This window comes from Alnus glutinosa, chromosome 2 (genome assembly GCF_958979055.1).
Source record: "Alnus glutinosa chromosome 2, dhAlnGlut1.1, whole genome shotgun sequence".
NCBI lineage: Eukaryota > Viridiplantae > Streptophyta > Magnoliopsida > Fagales > Betulaceae > Alnus > Alnus glutinosa.
The window spans coordinates 2,238,607-2,254,268 of NC_084887.1; the positions used below are offsets into that span (position 1 = coordinate 2,238,607).

The 15,662-nt window shown below is 37.4% G+C and overlaps 1 pseudogene; it reads left to right on the forward strand.

Moving 5' to 3' along the window:
• Nucleotides 1–641, forward strand: LOC133859243 (2-methyl-6-phytyl-1,4-hydroquinone methyltransferase, chloroplastic-like; annotated as a pseudogene).
• Nucleotides 642–15,662: the final 15,021 nt, after the last annotated feature.

The window sequence follows — 15,662 nt, forward strand, 5'->3', positions numbered from 1 at the left end:
CTATATTTTCATCAAGTCACTGAACCCAAGTCGAATTCACTAGTTTTCCTTTGTGGGTTTTCAGTTTTTGGATATATTCATGGCTTCTACAATGCTCCATGGAGCAGAAAACCTCACACTCATAAGAGGAATAACCCCAAATGGGTTAGGTTTTATGGGGTCAGGTTTTCGTGGGAGGCACTTTCCCAAGCTGGGTTTGGTGTCTTGTACTAGGATTTCGAAGGGTCGAACCATAGTACCCAAGTGTAGTGTATTGCCTCCGGGGCCGGCTTCACAGCCTATGTTCATTCAGCACATGCAAGAACCATTTTGGTTCTATAGATTCCTTTCAATTGTGTATATATGACCATATCATAAACCCTGGGCATTGGACTGAGGATATGAGGGAGGACGCACTTGAGCCTGCTGACCTCAATGACCGGAATATGATAGTCCTAGATGTCGGTGGTGGAATCGGGTTTACCACTTTGGGGATTGTTAGCACGTTGATACAAAAAATCAGTCGCCTCATCAGCTTGTTGAGGCTAAAGCAGAAGGAGCCCTTGAAGGAGTGCAAAATAGTTGAGAGCGATGCAAAAGACCTCCCTTTTCCTACTGAATCTACTGACTATGCAGATAGATATATATCTGCACGAAGGTAAATTGTGCAATCTTCTTATTTGGTCTTACTCTACCTTTTCTTTACACTTTATCCTGTCGGGTATACTTTGACAGTTTTCTGTTCACTGATTCAATTCTTTTAATCATGTCATGATTTTTTGGGATTGGAAACGTGCTCTTGATTTTAGATGATACTTTACTTGGTCAGTTGCCAGTCAGTTGGTCATGTTTGTTAACTTTATGGGTTGGCTTTGAGGTAAATATCCCTCTCCACATACTTGACATTTTAATTGCCATCCCCCTTGTAGAATATATTCCTTTGGGTGCATTGAATTTTCGGTGGTAATTTTGTTACCATAGCAGGTTTTCTACCTGGGATTGCATTGAAGATATTCCTTATATTGATGATGACCATTACAATAAGATAAGTATTCAAAAATATAACCGTGAAGAAAAGATAAACATTTAAAAAAATTAAATAGAAAAAGGATAAATAAATCTAAATAAAATATTATTTAAATAGAATAGTGATAGTTAGTAGTTAAAATGGTGAGGCTGCTGGGAGTGTTTTAAAAAAGTGACTCACTAGAATTGAAAAAAATAATTTTTAGCTATTTTAGTGATTAAAATTTGGTGAGACTACTAAGAATGCTCTAATATGCACCTGATATTCAGAGTCGACATCTAATAACTTCTATGCTACGGAAAACATAATCTGAACAGTGAAAATCACATCAATAAAACATCAACTGTTAATTACAACAAAAGAGCCATACAATAGTCTATCTATTTAAAGCTTATCAAATATTAGTTATATCATAAAAGAATGGCTATCACAAATACATGTCACAAGTGACACATGCCATATACAAAATCTACAAAATAATGAACTACCCATGGTCCAACAAAATTCCATTCATCGCGATATGCTTCGGTCGTAATATCTCAAACACAACACTACAAGGCCATCATCTACATCCGGTGTACCTGCAGCCAACGAAACAATGACTACACGATCGTAGCGTTAGCCACGTCCGCATAGGTGAAAGTGTGAGTTCACCACCTCAACAGTATAATAATCATTGAGTTTTCGCATATAACCGACATTTCATTTTATCATTCGTTTACAATAACAGCCATCATTTTGGTTATAAAAATCATTCCCTTGAAATCATATTGTAGCTAATAAGGTAAACACCGATATTCCAGAAACACATGAAGGCATACTATGTAGCTGTGAACATATATAAACATTCCAATTTACCGCTTGGAATTGCATATATACAAGCTCATCTACAACATATTACTTTTATACAGAATAGTTCAGCCATACACGTATACAAGCATTCCTACTTGGAAAACACAAGCATACAAGTACGTCTGAGGAGAAAAAGAGTGGCATCATGCCTAACTATACAGAGATACAAACGTTTCCAAACATTTGGAAACACAGGTATCTAAGCACATTCCAACTTAAGTGCCTTTAAAACATTTATGCATACTAGCCAATTAGAAATATACATATGCTCTTTTTCACTAAAACTTACATACATATTAATACGCTAACATGAAAACTAATATATATAATCATGTAAACATCTTAAACATCACAAAACAATGCTATGGATGCTCATGTATATTTTTATTTCTCTAGGACTTGTCCGGACAGCTTCAAGGATATCCTTTCGTGTACACATACTTAACATTATGGGGCTAACCTCGAGGTAGTGAGAGCTTGCAACTCACTCCTTCTAAGGACTTGTCCTTCATAACGTCATTATCATTCTTTTCACAGCATCGAGGGCTTATCCTCACGGACTTGTCCGTTCATGTCATGCTAGAGACTTGCTTGATTCTTATAGTGTCTTCTGCATTTCTTTCACCTCTATGATCATGCTTCATGCTCAAACATTGTATACATTTACATTTCATGATCATGCTTTTAACACATACTTTCTCGTAAAACATAAACAATTTAACATGTCATTTCTCAAATCACAATTTAAATCTCAACCCCAATAGGCAATAAAACATCAAAACATATCTCAAATCATGTTTTCATAATCATATCTTAAATCACATAAACACCATTGTTATATCTCAACATACTAGAAATTATTGAAATCATTCAAACACATAATCAACATATTGTCGGTTAAATATAAAATCAGCATATCTTTTCAATTCTATAAAATACGTAAATTATAACATCTTTTCTTAACGCGTAGAAAACTCACTTTGACTGCTCGGTAAATGGTTTAAAGACAAATTCCCGACATGAGCCTTGCAATGTACCACTGCATTAAATATTGATATAACACATTAAAATTAAATCGAAATACCCTAATTCTAAACACCACATAAGTTCTTGGCTTGTCTCAAGAACCCATCACTATGACAACCTATGTAATTTCTAGGGTTTACTTTTATTACCCATTAATTAATTAGGCCAATACTTAGAACACTCATAGGTTTTTAATTAAAAACATCTATTTTATACAACTCATTATCATTAAGACCTAAACCCCTAAATACCCATTTTCCATGGAATCTATAGATAACCTAGGATTAATTAACACTCTAAATGCAATTAATCCACAAATTAATAATCTAGGGTTCAAACACCTAAAAGCCCCAAATTAAAAACCCTAAATTTGAATTTACATAAACCATAGCAATCCATACTACTTTCTAGCTCCAAAAATTAATTGGTATATTAAAATGACATTGAAAACTTTAAACCCTAACATTTTAGCATCTAGGGACAAAATGCCTTAACAAACAACCCAAAAATTAACAATAATCACCCAAAAACCGAAACTCATACCCATTTTAACCTAAAATTTGAATCTAAGGAAATTTCTAACGATCTACATACTTTTCTAGCTCCAAGCTCAATTGGTATCACAAAAACACGAAGAAATGCTAGAAATTTACCTCACAAACCCCAATGGTTGGATTCCTCTTGCAGTAGGGTGTGTGCATGTGTTAGGGGTAAAAGGAGAAAGAGATAGGGAAAAAGAAAAGAAAAGGAAAGGGCGTGTTGTGCAGCAGGGGGAAAAATGAAAGGAAAAAGTAAGGGGAAAAATACAAAAAATGCCCATTTTGTTTTATTTTGAACCTCCCACTATTCTAAATTTCTCATTTGTTAATTGTTATTTAACCCACTATTTTTAATTCAATTAAAACTTACCCCTATAATTAATTGTTTACTATACTAAGACTCACTATTAGTATTTATTTTCTAATAAACCAATTAGATATTTTCTTCAACATTACATCTCTCCCACCTAATAAGAAATTCGCCCTCAAAATTTAGACCTTAAGTCTTTTTACAAGCGTCTAAACATGAAATTTACTCAAAGAAAAATGTGAAAATGTAATGAATCAAGTGATCATACCTGAATTTACTCGAACAAGTAGGGATATCGATCCCGCATCTGCTGCTCAAGCTCCCACGAGGCTTCTTCAACACCGTGATTCCGCCATAAGATCTTCACAAAGGGGATAGTCTTGATCTTCAACTGCTGCTCTTTGCGATCCAACACTTGAATGGGCAACTCTTCATATGTCAGATTAGGCTGAATATCAAGAGGCTCGTAATTAATTACATGCGATGAATCATGAACACACTTCCGCAACTGAGAGACGTGGAAGACATCATGAACGCTCGCCAAACTTGGAGGCATCTCGATCTTGTACGCTACAGGGCTTACTTTTTTCAGCACTTGGAACGATCCAACATACCTTGGACTGAGTTTGCCCTTATTGCCAAAACGCCATACGCCCCGCATTGGCAACACCTTGAGGTACACAAGGTCACCAACTGCGAATTCAAGCTTGCGGCGATGCTTATCTGCATAGCTTTTCTGTCGACTTTGGGCAGTGAGCATCCGCTTTCGGATGAGTGCAATCTTTTCCCTTGTATCTTGCACCAATTTAGGGCCCAACAACTGCCTCTCGCCAACTTCATCCCAGTACAATGGCGATCTACACTTGCGCCCATATAGAGCTTCATACGGTGCCATGCCAATAGTCGTCTGAAAACTGTTATTGTAAGCAAATTCAATTAAAGGCAAGTAGCGTATCCAACTTCCCTTGAAGTCCAGCACGCACAACCTAAGCATATCCTCGAGTGTCTGAATGGTTCTTTCAGATTGGCTGTCGGTTTGCGGATGATAAGCGGTGCTAAAATTCAACTTAGACCCCATTGCACTTTGTAACCTCTCCCAAAACTTCAAAGTGAACCGTGGATCACGGTCCGACACAATGGAGACAGGCACTCCATGTAGCCTAACAATCTCCCGCACATACGTTTCTACCAGTTTGTCCATTGAATCTATAATTTTGATGGGAAGGAAGTGAGCACTCTTCGTCAATTTGTCAACAATAACCCATATGGCATCTTGTCCGTTTGGCGTTCTTGGTAGACCAACAACAAAATCCATAGTTATTTTATCCCACTTCCACATAGGCACTTCGAGTGGCAGAAATTGCCCAGTTGGCATCTGATGTTCAGCTTTCACAAGCTGGCATGAAGGACACTGTGCAACGTACTCAGCAATATTTCGCTTCATGCCACACCACCAAAATTTTTTCTTCAGATCTTGGTACATCTTGTTGTTACTTGGGTGAACAGTATACCGTGTCTGATGAGCTTCATCAAGAATGTCTCTTCTCAACTCAGTATTATTAGGGATAACTGTTCTCCCAATACGAGTCTTCAGCATTCCCTCACCTGTGAGATAGAACTCAGTTGTTTCTCCACGCCGGGTCCTATCAATAAAATCTTGCAGCTTAAGATCATTTTCCTGTGCATGTCTGATTCTGTCCAAACTTTGTGGTTGTACTACAAGTGCTGCTAGAATTGGTGGACCACCAGTCATCACTTCATCAATCTGTGCAATAGGATACTGTTGTGACAGCTGGTCCATGAGCTCTTTAGGATCGGTCTCATCATCATGAGACTTTCGGCTTAATGCATCAGCCACCACATTGGCTTTAGCAGGATGATAAAACATCTTACTGTCGTAGTCCTTCAACACTTCAAGCCATCTTCTTTGCCTCATATTTAAGTCTCTTTGAGTGAAAATATACTTGAGACTTTGGTGATCAGTGTGAATCTCACACTCTTCACCATAGAGGTAGTGCCTCCATATCTTCAAAGCATAGACAACTGCTGCTAACTCCAGGTCATGAGTAGGATAGTTCTTCTCATAATCTTTCAATTGTCTTGAGGCATAGGCCACAACCCGACCTTGTTGCATAAGCACGCATCCCAATCCCTTCTTTGACGCATCTGTATACACAACATACCCAACAGATTCCATAGGTAGTGTAAGAACAGGTGCAATTACTAGTCTCTGTTTCAACTCTTGGAAGCTTGCTTCACACTCATCACTCCATACATATGGGGCGTTCTTATTTGTGAGGGCGGTGAGTGGCCCTGACAATGAAGAGAATCCCTCTATGAATCTCCTGTAATAACCTGCTAGGCTCAAGAAGCTTCGAATTTCCCGAACGCTTGTAGGCCGTTCCCACTCAACCACAACCTTTACCCTCGCTGGATCAACTGCAAGTCCATTCTTATTCACCACATGACCTAAGAAAGACACTTCTTCAAGCCAAAAATCACACTTCTTCAATTTGGCAAACAACTTCTTTTCTCTCAGCTTCTCCATCACAGTCTTCAAATGCTCTTCGTGTTCGACATGATTAGCCGAGTAAACTAATATGTCATCTATGAAAACCACCACAAAAGAATCCAAGTATTCATGGAATACCTGATTCATCAAATCCATGAACACTGACGATGCATTTGTCAATCTGAATGGCATCACCAAAAATTCATAGTGGTCATACTGAGCTCGGATCGCTGTCTTCGAAACATCTTCTTCTCGCACCTTTAACTGATGATATCCCGAAAGAAGGCCTATCTTCGAGAATACCGAAGCTCCCTTGAGTTGATCGAACAAGTCGTCGATCCTTGGTAAAGGATACTTATTTTTTATAGTCACCCTGTTCAACTCACGGTAATCTATGCACAGCCGCATAGACTCGTCCTTCTTCTTCACAAATAATATCGGCGCTCCCCATGGTGACACACTTGGGCGAATGAAGCCCCGATCAAGCAACTCTTGAAGCTGCTCTTTTAATTCTCTCAATTCTGTTAAAGCCATGCAGTAGGGTGCTTTGTGAATAGGCTGAGTTCCCAGCATCAAGTCAATGGAGAACTCAATTTCCCGATCCGGAGGCAATCCCATGACTTCTGAGAAAACATCTGGATAGTTGCATACCACTGGAATGTCTTCCAACTTCGCTCTGACTTCGGGCTTGGCTTGGACATAAGCCAAATATGCTTGTGCACCCTCTCTGACACTCTTTATTACTTGAACGGCAGAGAGAAGTGGCGGAATAGCACGCACTTTAGACCCGCGGAACTTGAACTCTTCTACACCTTGAAGGCAGAACGTCACTTCCTTCCCGCGACAATTTATGTTAGCCTTATACTTTAATAGCCAATCCACTCCCAGAATGACATCGAAGCCCAACATACTAAATACTGCAAGCTTTGCTGGCAAGGTCTTCCCCTCTATCACAATAGGACAGTTATCCACATACTTTCTACAAGTAATAGCATCACCAATTGGGGTGACCACGCATATGTTCTGATCTAAAGGCTCAGTGCTCAACTTACATAACTTCACATAGGTCGACGAAATGAATGAGTGCGCAGCACCCGAATCAAACAACACACATGCCACACTACCAAATAATGGTATAGTACCTGTGACGATATCAATAGCATTTTCTTCAGCTTGGATATTGTCCGGTGTGAGTGCATACAACCTTGTTGGAGCAGTATGTCTAGGCTGATTGATACTTGCTTGAGACCCTTGACCTCTAGTAGCACTTGCTTGAGGACAATCTCTAATGAAGTGGCCAGTTTTGCCACATCGGAAACATGAATCTGATCCCATCTTGCATTCTCCTAAATGCGGCCTCTTGCACTTGTTGCACCGTGGGTTACTATTACCAGCTTGACTTGCAAAAGTATTCATTTTTCCAAAGGATCCGAAACTACTACCACCCACTGAATGCCTCTTTGATGGAGGTGGGGGAGGAGGCGCTCCCATAGACATCAACCGCTTTCTATTTACATAGTCCGCAGCCGCTTCACAGATCCCTTTTTCGACCATGGTGGCAGTGTGCACCATCTTGTAGAAGTCAGTGATAATAACCCTCTCACGAATCTGCGGCGATAAACCGTCACGGAACCTCTCGGCCTTTGTCTCTTCATTGGGAATGAGGTGAGGGGCATACCTCGACAACTTCTGAAATTCAGCTGAGTATTGCTCAACTGTCATATTCTCTTGCCTCAGGTCTTGAAAATCTCGTGCACATTGCTGCCTCTGTGCCTGAGAGAAAAAACGATTGTTGAACTCTGTTTTGAATCGCTCCCATGGAATGGGAACTCCGTGCCCTAACTCTTCAGCTATGAGTTCTTTTCTGGCCTTCCACCAGAATCGGGCTTCTCCGTCTAGCTTTAGCCCCATAAAGTTGACCTTTTGACTGTCGGTGCACCTAAGTGTATCAGCAAGGTCTTGAAAATTGGAAATCCAATTGTCAGCTGCCATAGGCCCTTCACTTCCGTCAAACATAGGTGAATTATGCTTCAAGAAGTCGGCCGATGAACAACCAACCGTGTCATTTTGCTCAACTGGTCTAGGCATGGAGGCCATCAAGGCTGCCAGAAATTGAGTCATGTTAGGCATGGGCGAAGGAGGAGGAGGCGATGGAGGTGGTGGAAGTGCATTGCCACCAGGTCTATTCACGTGTCCCTCTTCCTCATTACGTCGAGCTGCTCTTCGTCGTCTAGGCGGCATAGCTCTGCGCAATTACATTGAAGTTAGCCAACAATGTGAGAGTGAAAGAGATACCACATAAACGAATACAAGTCATGATAGATGCATCACAAAAATCATGCAATGCATACAAGGAATTCCTTCTTAAGTTTTCATATCTTTGTTGTAAGCTTTTAGAATTCTAAGGCATTTTTGTTATCCTTAGACTCTAATACAACCCTAGACTCCCACTTTTAACAACCCTAGAACTAACTACTCTGATATCATTAGTTGTGACGACACATTTTTTTTAATACAAAGATACAAAATGGATCATCACAATGGCTCGACTGTTTGTCGCAAAGCCAACATGTGGTACACATCCCATAATATGTATCTGATATTAGGAGTCAACATCTAATAACTTCTATGCAGCGGAAAACATAATTTGAACAGCGAAAATCACATCTATAAAGCATCAACTATTAATTACAACAAAATAGCCATACAATAGTCTATCTGTTTAAGGCTTATCAAAATTTTAGTTACATCACAAAAGAATGGCTATCACATATACGTGTCACAAGCGACACATGCCATATACAAAATCAACAAAATATTGGACTACCCATGGTCCAACAAAATTACAACCGCCGTGATATGCTTCAGTCGTAATATACTAAATACAGCACTACAGGGTCATCATCTACATCCGATATACCTGCAGCCAACGAAACAATGTCTACACGGTCGTAGCGTTAGCCACGTCCGCATAGGTGAAAGTGTGAGTTCACCACCTCAACATAATAATAATCACTGAGTTTTCGCATAGAACCGACATTTCATTTTATCATTCGTTTACAATAACAGCTATCATTTTGGCTATGAAAATCCTTCTCTTAAAATCCTATTTTAGCTGATAATGTAAACACTAATATTCTAGTTATCATTTGTTTACAATAACATCTATCATTTTGGTTATGAAAATCTTTCCCTTGAAATCATATTGTAGATGATAAGGTAAACACTAATATTCCAGAAACACGTGAAAGCATACTATGTAGCTGTGAACATATATAAGCATTCCAATCTACCGCTTGGAATTGCATATATACAAGCTCATCTACAGCATATTACTTTTATACTGAATGGCTTAGTCATACACGTATGCAAGCATTCCTACTTAGGAAATACAAGCATACAAGTACGTCTAAACAGAAAACGAGTGGCATCATGCCTAACTATATAGAGATACAAACATTTCCAAACCTTTGGAAACACAAGTATCTAAGCACATTAAGCTTCTAACTTAAGTGCCTTTAAAACCTTTATGTAGACTTTTTTTTTTGATAAGTAAAACCTTTATGTAGACTAGCCGATTAGAAATATACATATGCTCTTTGCCATTAAAACCCATATGCATATTAATACGCCTAGCATGAAAACTAATACATATAATCATGTAAACATCTTAAACATCACAAAACAATGCTATAGATGCTCATGTATATTTTTATTTCACTTTGGGACTTGTCCCGAAACTTCAAGAATATCTTTTCGTGCACACATACTTAACATTATGGGGCTTCCCCCAAGGTAGTGAAAGCTTGCAACTTACTCCTTCTAAAGACTTGTCCTTCATAACGTCATTAACATTCCATTCACAGCATCGAGGGTTTGCCCTCACGGACTTGTCCGTTCATGTCATGCTGGAGACTTGCTCGATTGTTATAGTGGCTTATGCATTTCTCTCACATCTATGCTCATGCTTCATGCTCAAACATTGTATACATTTACATTTCATGATCATGCTTTTAACACATACTTTCTCATAAAACATAAACAATTTAACATGTCATTTTCTCAAATCACAATTCATAATTTAAATCTCAACCCCAGCAGGCAATAAAACATCAAAACATTTCTCAAATCATGTTTTCATACTCATATCTCAAATCACATAAATACAATTGTCATATCTCAACATACTTGAAAATATTGAAATCATCCAAACACATAATCAACATATTGTTGGTTCGATATAAAATCAATATATCTTTTCAATTCTATAAAATACATAAATTATAACATCTTTTCTCAGTGAGTAGAATACTTACTTTGGCTACTCGGTAAATGGCTTAACGATGGATCCCCGACATGAACCTTGCAATGTACCACTGCATTACATAATGCAATAATACATTAAAACTAAATCGAAATACCCTAATTCTAAACATCACATAGGTTCTTGGTTTGTCTCAAAAACCCATCACTATGACAACCTATGTAATTTCTAGGGTTTACTTTTATTACCCATTAATTAATTAGGCCAATACCTAGAACATTCATAGGTTTTTAATTAAAAACCTATATTTTATACATCTCAATAACATTAAGACCTAACCCCCTAAATACCCATTTTCTATGGAACCCATAGATAACCTAGGATTAATTAACACTTTAAATGCAATTAATCCACTAATTAATAATCTAGGGTTCAAACACCTACAGGCCCCAAATTAAAAACCCTAAATTCGGATTTACAAAACCATAACAATCCATACTACTTTCTAGCTCCAAAAATTAATGGGTATATTAAAATCACATGGAAAACTTTAAACCCTAACATTTTAGCATCTAGGGACGAAATGCCCTAACAAACAACCCAAAAATCAACAATAATCACCCAAAAACCGAAACACATACCCATTTTAACCTAGAATTTGAATCTAAGGAAATTTCTAACGATCTACATACTTTTGTAGCTCCAAGCTCAATGGGTGTCACAAAAACACGAAGAAAGGCTAGAAATTTACCTCACAAACCCCAATGGCCGGATTCCTCTTATTTTTCTTCTCTTCTTCTTCCTTTTTCTTCTTCTTCTTTTACTCTTCTGCAGGTCTCCCTCTCTCACACAGCGTCACTCTCTCTCTCTATCTCTCTCGGCAGCAGGGTGTGTGCGTGTGTTAGGGGCAAAGGAGAAAGAGATAAGGAAAAGAAAAAGAAAGAAAAGGAAAGGGGAGTGTCGTGCGGCAGGGCCAAAAAGGAGAAAAGAGAGAAAGAAAAGGAAAAAGGAAAAAGGATAGGGAAAAATACTAAAAATGCCATTTTAAACCCCTTATTATTTTAAATTTCTTATTTGTTAATTTTTATTTAACTCGTTATTTTTAATTTAATTAAACTAACTTCTATAATTAATTGTTTACTATATTAAAACTCATTATTAGTATTTGTTTCTTAATAAACCCATTAAATAGTGGGCAGAAATTTTCTACAAATCAATTTATAAAAAATTTCATACAATTCACTTATAAGAGTGACATGTATTCTTTAAACATGTGAAAAGCACATATTTTTTTATTAATACTATTAAAAAAGCATGTGAGAAGCACATGTTATTAAAACAACTTATGTTTCTCATATACTTAGGATACATGTCAATCTTATATGTGAGTTGTATGAAATTTCTTACAAACTAGTGTGTAAGAAATTTCTGTCTTTAAATATTTTCTTGGATAGTACAGTTTGCAAGCACTTTGGACACTAACTTATACAAGACATCACATAAACTGAATGGTCTAAAATCATTAACTTTGGAAGGTTGTTTCTCTTTTGGATAAGTGCAATGCGTTTATCATTGATAGATTCAAGGACAGCTTGACATACCTCATTGCTCACTATTGGCCAATATTTCTAGTACAAACTGGTGGCTTATCGAAAGCTTCATGTCAAAGTTTATGCTTTGCCCATCATTATACAAAGGATATATGTATCGTATCGAAAATGCATATCTTTCTAGTAAGCTGATGTCTGAAAGGCTCTAAAAGCAAAAGACAAAGACAAGGCCAATCAGTTATCTCATTCACTTGTTAAGAAACAAAACGAAAAGCAAGCTTCAGGACATAAGCAAGCCTCCAAAAGGGCTCCAGGTATTCCATGTAAGGCTACAAGTTGTTAACTCCCTCATCTGACAAATGTATATATAAAGCCAAGCTTGCCAGCTCTATGAGAAGTTTGAGGAGAGAAAGATGAGTGTGGGATCAGACTAAGCAGAAAAGCCTATGAGAATGGAGAAGCTCATCAAATATGTCAGAAAGTTGAAGAAATTGCTTTGGTTTTCTAGCAGAAGCAATGATCAAGAATTTTCAGCTTCACCTTGTTGTACCGTTTACTGTGAGGAGCTCTTCTTGAAGTCTGCAGGGAAAAAGGGCCGGTGCAGGAATGAGAATGGCATGGATCCCTTCATCCTTGCCCATAATTCAGCCCAGAATCACTTCAGTCTTAGGCCAACCATCCATACTTGAGAAAGAGAGACGGACCAGTTGATGTTGCTGCTGTATCTCGTGTACCTCTGAGTCCTTGTAAGTTATAGAATAGAATGTTTGGTAAAGAAGATAGGTTTTTTGGTCCTTTAATTAACTATTTCTGTTTGTTAACATAAGGCATGTTTAGGGTGTGTACAAAACTCACTGCTGCTTGTTAGAAAAATAAACTGAAGCATGGGAGTCAAAACATTAGTACTCACTTGCACTGTAGTTGGTTGTTCCACGTGATTCTCCAATAGTTTTCTTTCTCCGGGCAGTCACTTAGATTGTTTTGACAATTGATCTGATACTTCAACCCGTCCAATGGAAGGCTATATATGGCATCACCCCATTAATTGGGAGGAGTGCACACATTGTGGGCGCCCCTCCATTTAACATTGCTAATTGAATAAACCTTCGAAACCTATTATCATGATCATCATTTGTTAGAATGTTAATTAAAAGATTAAATTAATTTACCTTTCGTATCAGCTTAAGCTTTTGGTATAAATATTAATGATTTAACATAGTATGAGGTCTTGAGTTCGATCTCAACTCTACAATTTAACACTTATTTAAGTTAAATATTTTACTTGTTAGAGCCTCACTTATTAAGGAATAGTTTAAATCCACACGTGAAGATCAGTGTTATAATATTAATTAAATGATTAGAAATAAATGGTAATTTAATATCACCGTTTACTTCTTAGTTCCAATTTATTCTTTCCAATAATGAAAATCAAGGGATACCATTTTCACTGCTGGTTTGGCAAAGGATAAATCATCTGCAATTATATGTTTTGCAGCTGTTGCATAAATATACCTCTTACCCTCCCGTAGCTTACAAGTTCAATGGTGGCATCTGGAGCATGTTCAACCTACCAAAAGCGTCGTATTAGTATAAGAACTGAGAACCTCTTCACCCCTTCCCGGGGTAAAATTGCTTTTAGTTGTTTACTCACCCTCCCGGGACAAACTCACGAGACCCAACCAGTACAGTTCCTGTTAAATAAAAACAAAAGAAACATTCTTGGAATCCAAAAATGAACAGGAAGTGTTTATTTGTTTGTTACCTCGACAACAAACAAATCAGCAGCAGCTTTTGCAAACAGCGAGGGTATCTTAATCTGACCCTGATAAGCCATTGGGCTTAGCAAAGCAGCTGATCTTGACATGTTCATTAGCTTGACTAGCTTGTGAAAAGGCAGCTACAGCAGTACATGCCTAAGGAAATGGCCAACATGGTGCAGTTTCTGCGCTCTCTGCTTATGCACACATTCAAAGAAGCAGGAAGATGATGGTACAAACTTGTTTTAGTTCATTGATTTGTCAGTAGTCACACATCACTCTTTTGGTTTTTGCATTTTTCTTTCTTTTCAAATGATAGGTCTACATCAGGGCTTCTAGCCATCAGATTCTGTTCTTTTTATGTTCTTGGCAAACATATATATAGCCTCGTGTCTCTACAATGGATTTGAAAATACCATCACACATCACTCTTTTGGTTATGTTTGACTATAGATTGAGTTCAGCTATGTTATTGCTTCAGCAGCTGCAATTCTGCAAGGTATTTTAGTGACCCCAATGAAATAATTTCACACTTCCAGCTATTTGTAGCAGACAGTACCATGTTTCATGTACAATGAAGGCTAAAACCTTCTCCTTGAACTAAATCATTGATTGTGTGATAGGGTCCATAAAACAAATATTTGGGAGTGAAATTATTTTGTGCATTATCCTCGAAGGGTGACTCTTTGGCCGGGATCCTAACTCTCGAAGATATCCATCTCACATTAGACTGGAAGATCTCCATCTTATTGTTACGCAGTCTTGGTTTGATGTCCTCCCTCACTACCAAATAAAAAAGTAAAAAAAAAAAAGAGGGTTTTTTGACGTGTTTACAGTAATGTGCTTTTTGACACGTCACTAAGTAGTCAGCTTTTAACGATGGCGGAGCTAGAAATTTTTGTTTGATGGAACCGAACTGAAGCATGAATTTCTAGCTTTGCCCTTAAAGGCGCTTGCTTAAAAATTGGTATATACAAAATTCTCCACTAACACGGAAATGGTAACATCGTTGTGACTTATTCAACTACTCTACACGTTTCAAGCTACAAAATTAAATTCATATTACACTATATAGTAAACACATTAATCACATCTCCCACAATACTTTGTTTATGCAATCTAATATTTTGAATTATCATCTAAAAATAAAATAAACAAGACTATAAAGGAATTAAAATAAAAAATGAAAGAAAAGGCATCTATCATTTAATTGGAAGAGAAGAAGTAGACTCCTTTTTTTTTTTTTAAACGCTAGTCAGACTTTGTTTACACCATGTCCAATCTTTAATATTTTTTTTTCACTTAAGGTTTAAACTTTTCAATAAAAAGTGAAACAAACAAAGTTTTGTGAATTTTTGTGTGATTTTATTTCGAAGGGGCAACAAAATTTGTAGGGACCCTTAATTCTTGCATGGGATGAGCTCTCTAGAAATATTTGTTTTTTCAACTATTGCAGGGGCCATGGCCCCCGCAGGCCTATAAGTGGGTTCGCCACTGACTTTTAAGATTCACAGCAGCGCTAATTTTCGCACTCATAATTTAGTAACTTGGCCGCTTTGTCCAATTTTTTTGGTAGCATTCTAACTTTTATTTTTCCTTTATTAGATCTTACCCTTAATAGTGGGAGAGATCCTATCAATCCAAATAAGTTACTTCCATTACGTTATGGTCAAGTTGATTTGTTAATAACATGAACACAACTTATCCAAAAAAGCTATTTTTTTCCCTTATTTAACATCGTTTTTCAGTATAGAAGTTATTGTATCAATAGAAAATCTATTTTTACATCCAGAGTATGATTTTTCACTGAAGAAACAAAATTTGATCAGGCTATACACAATCAACA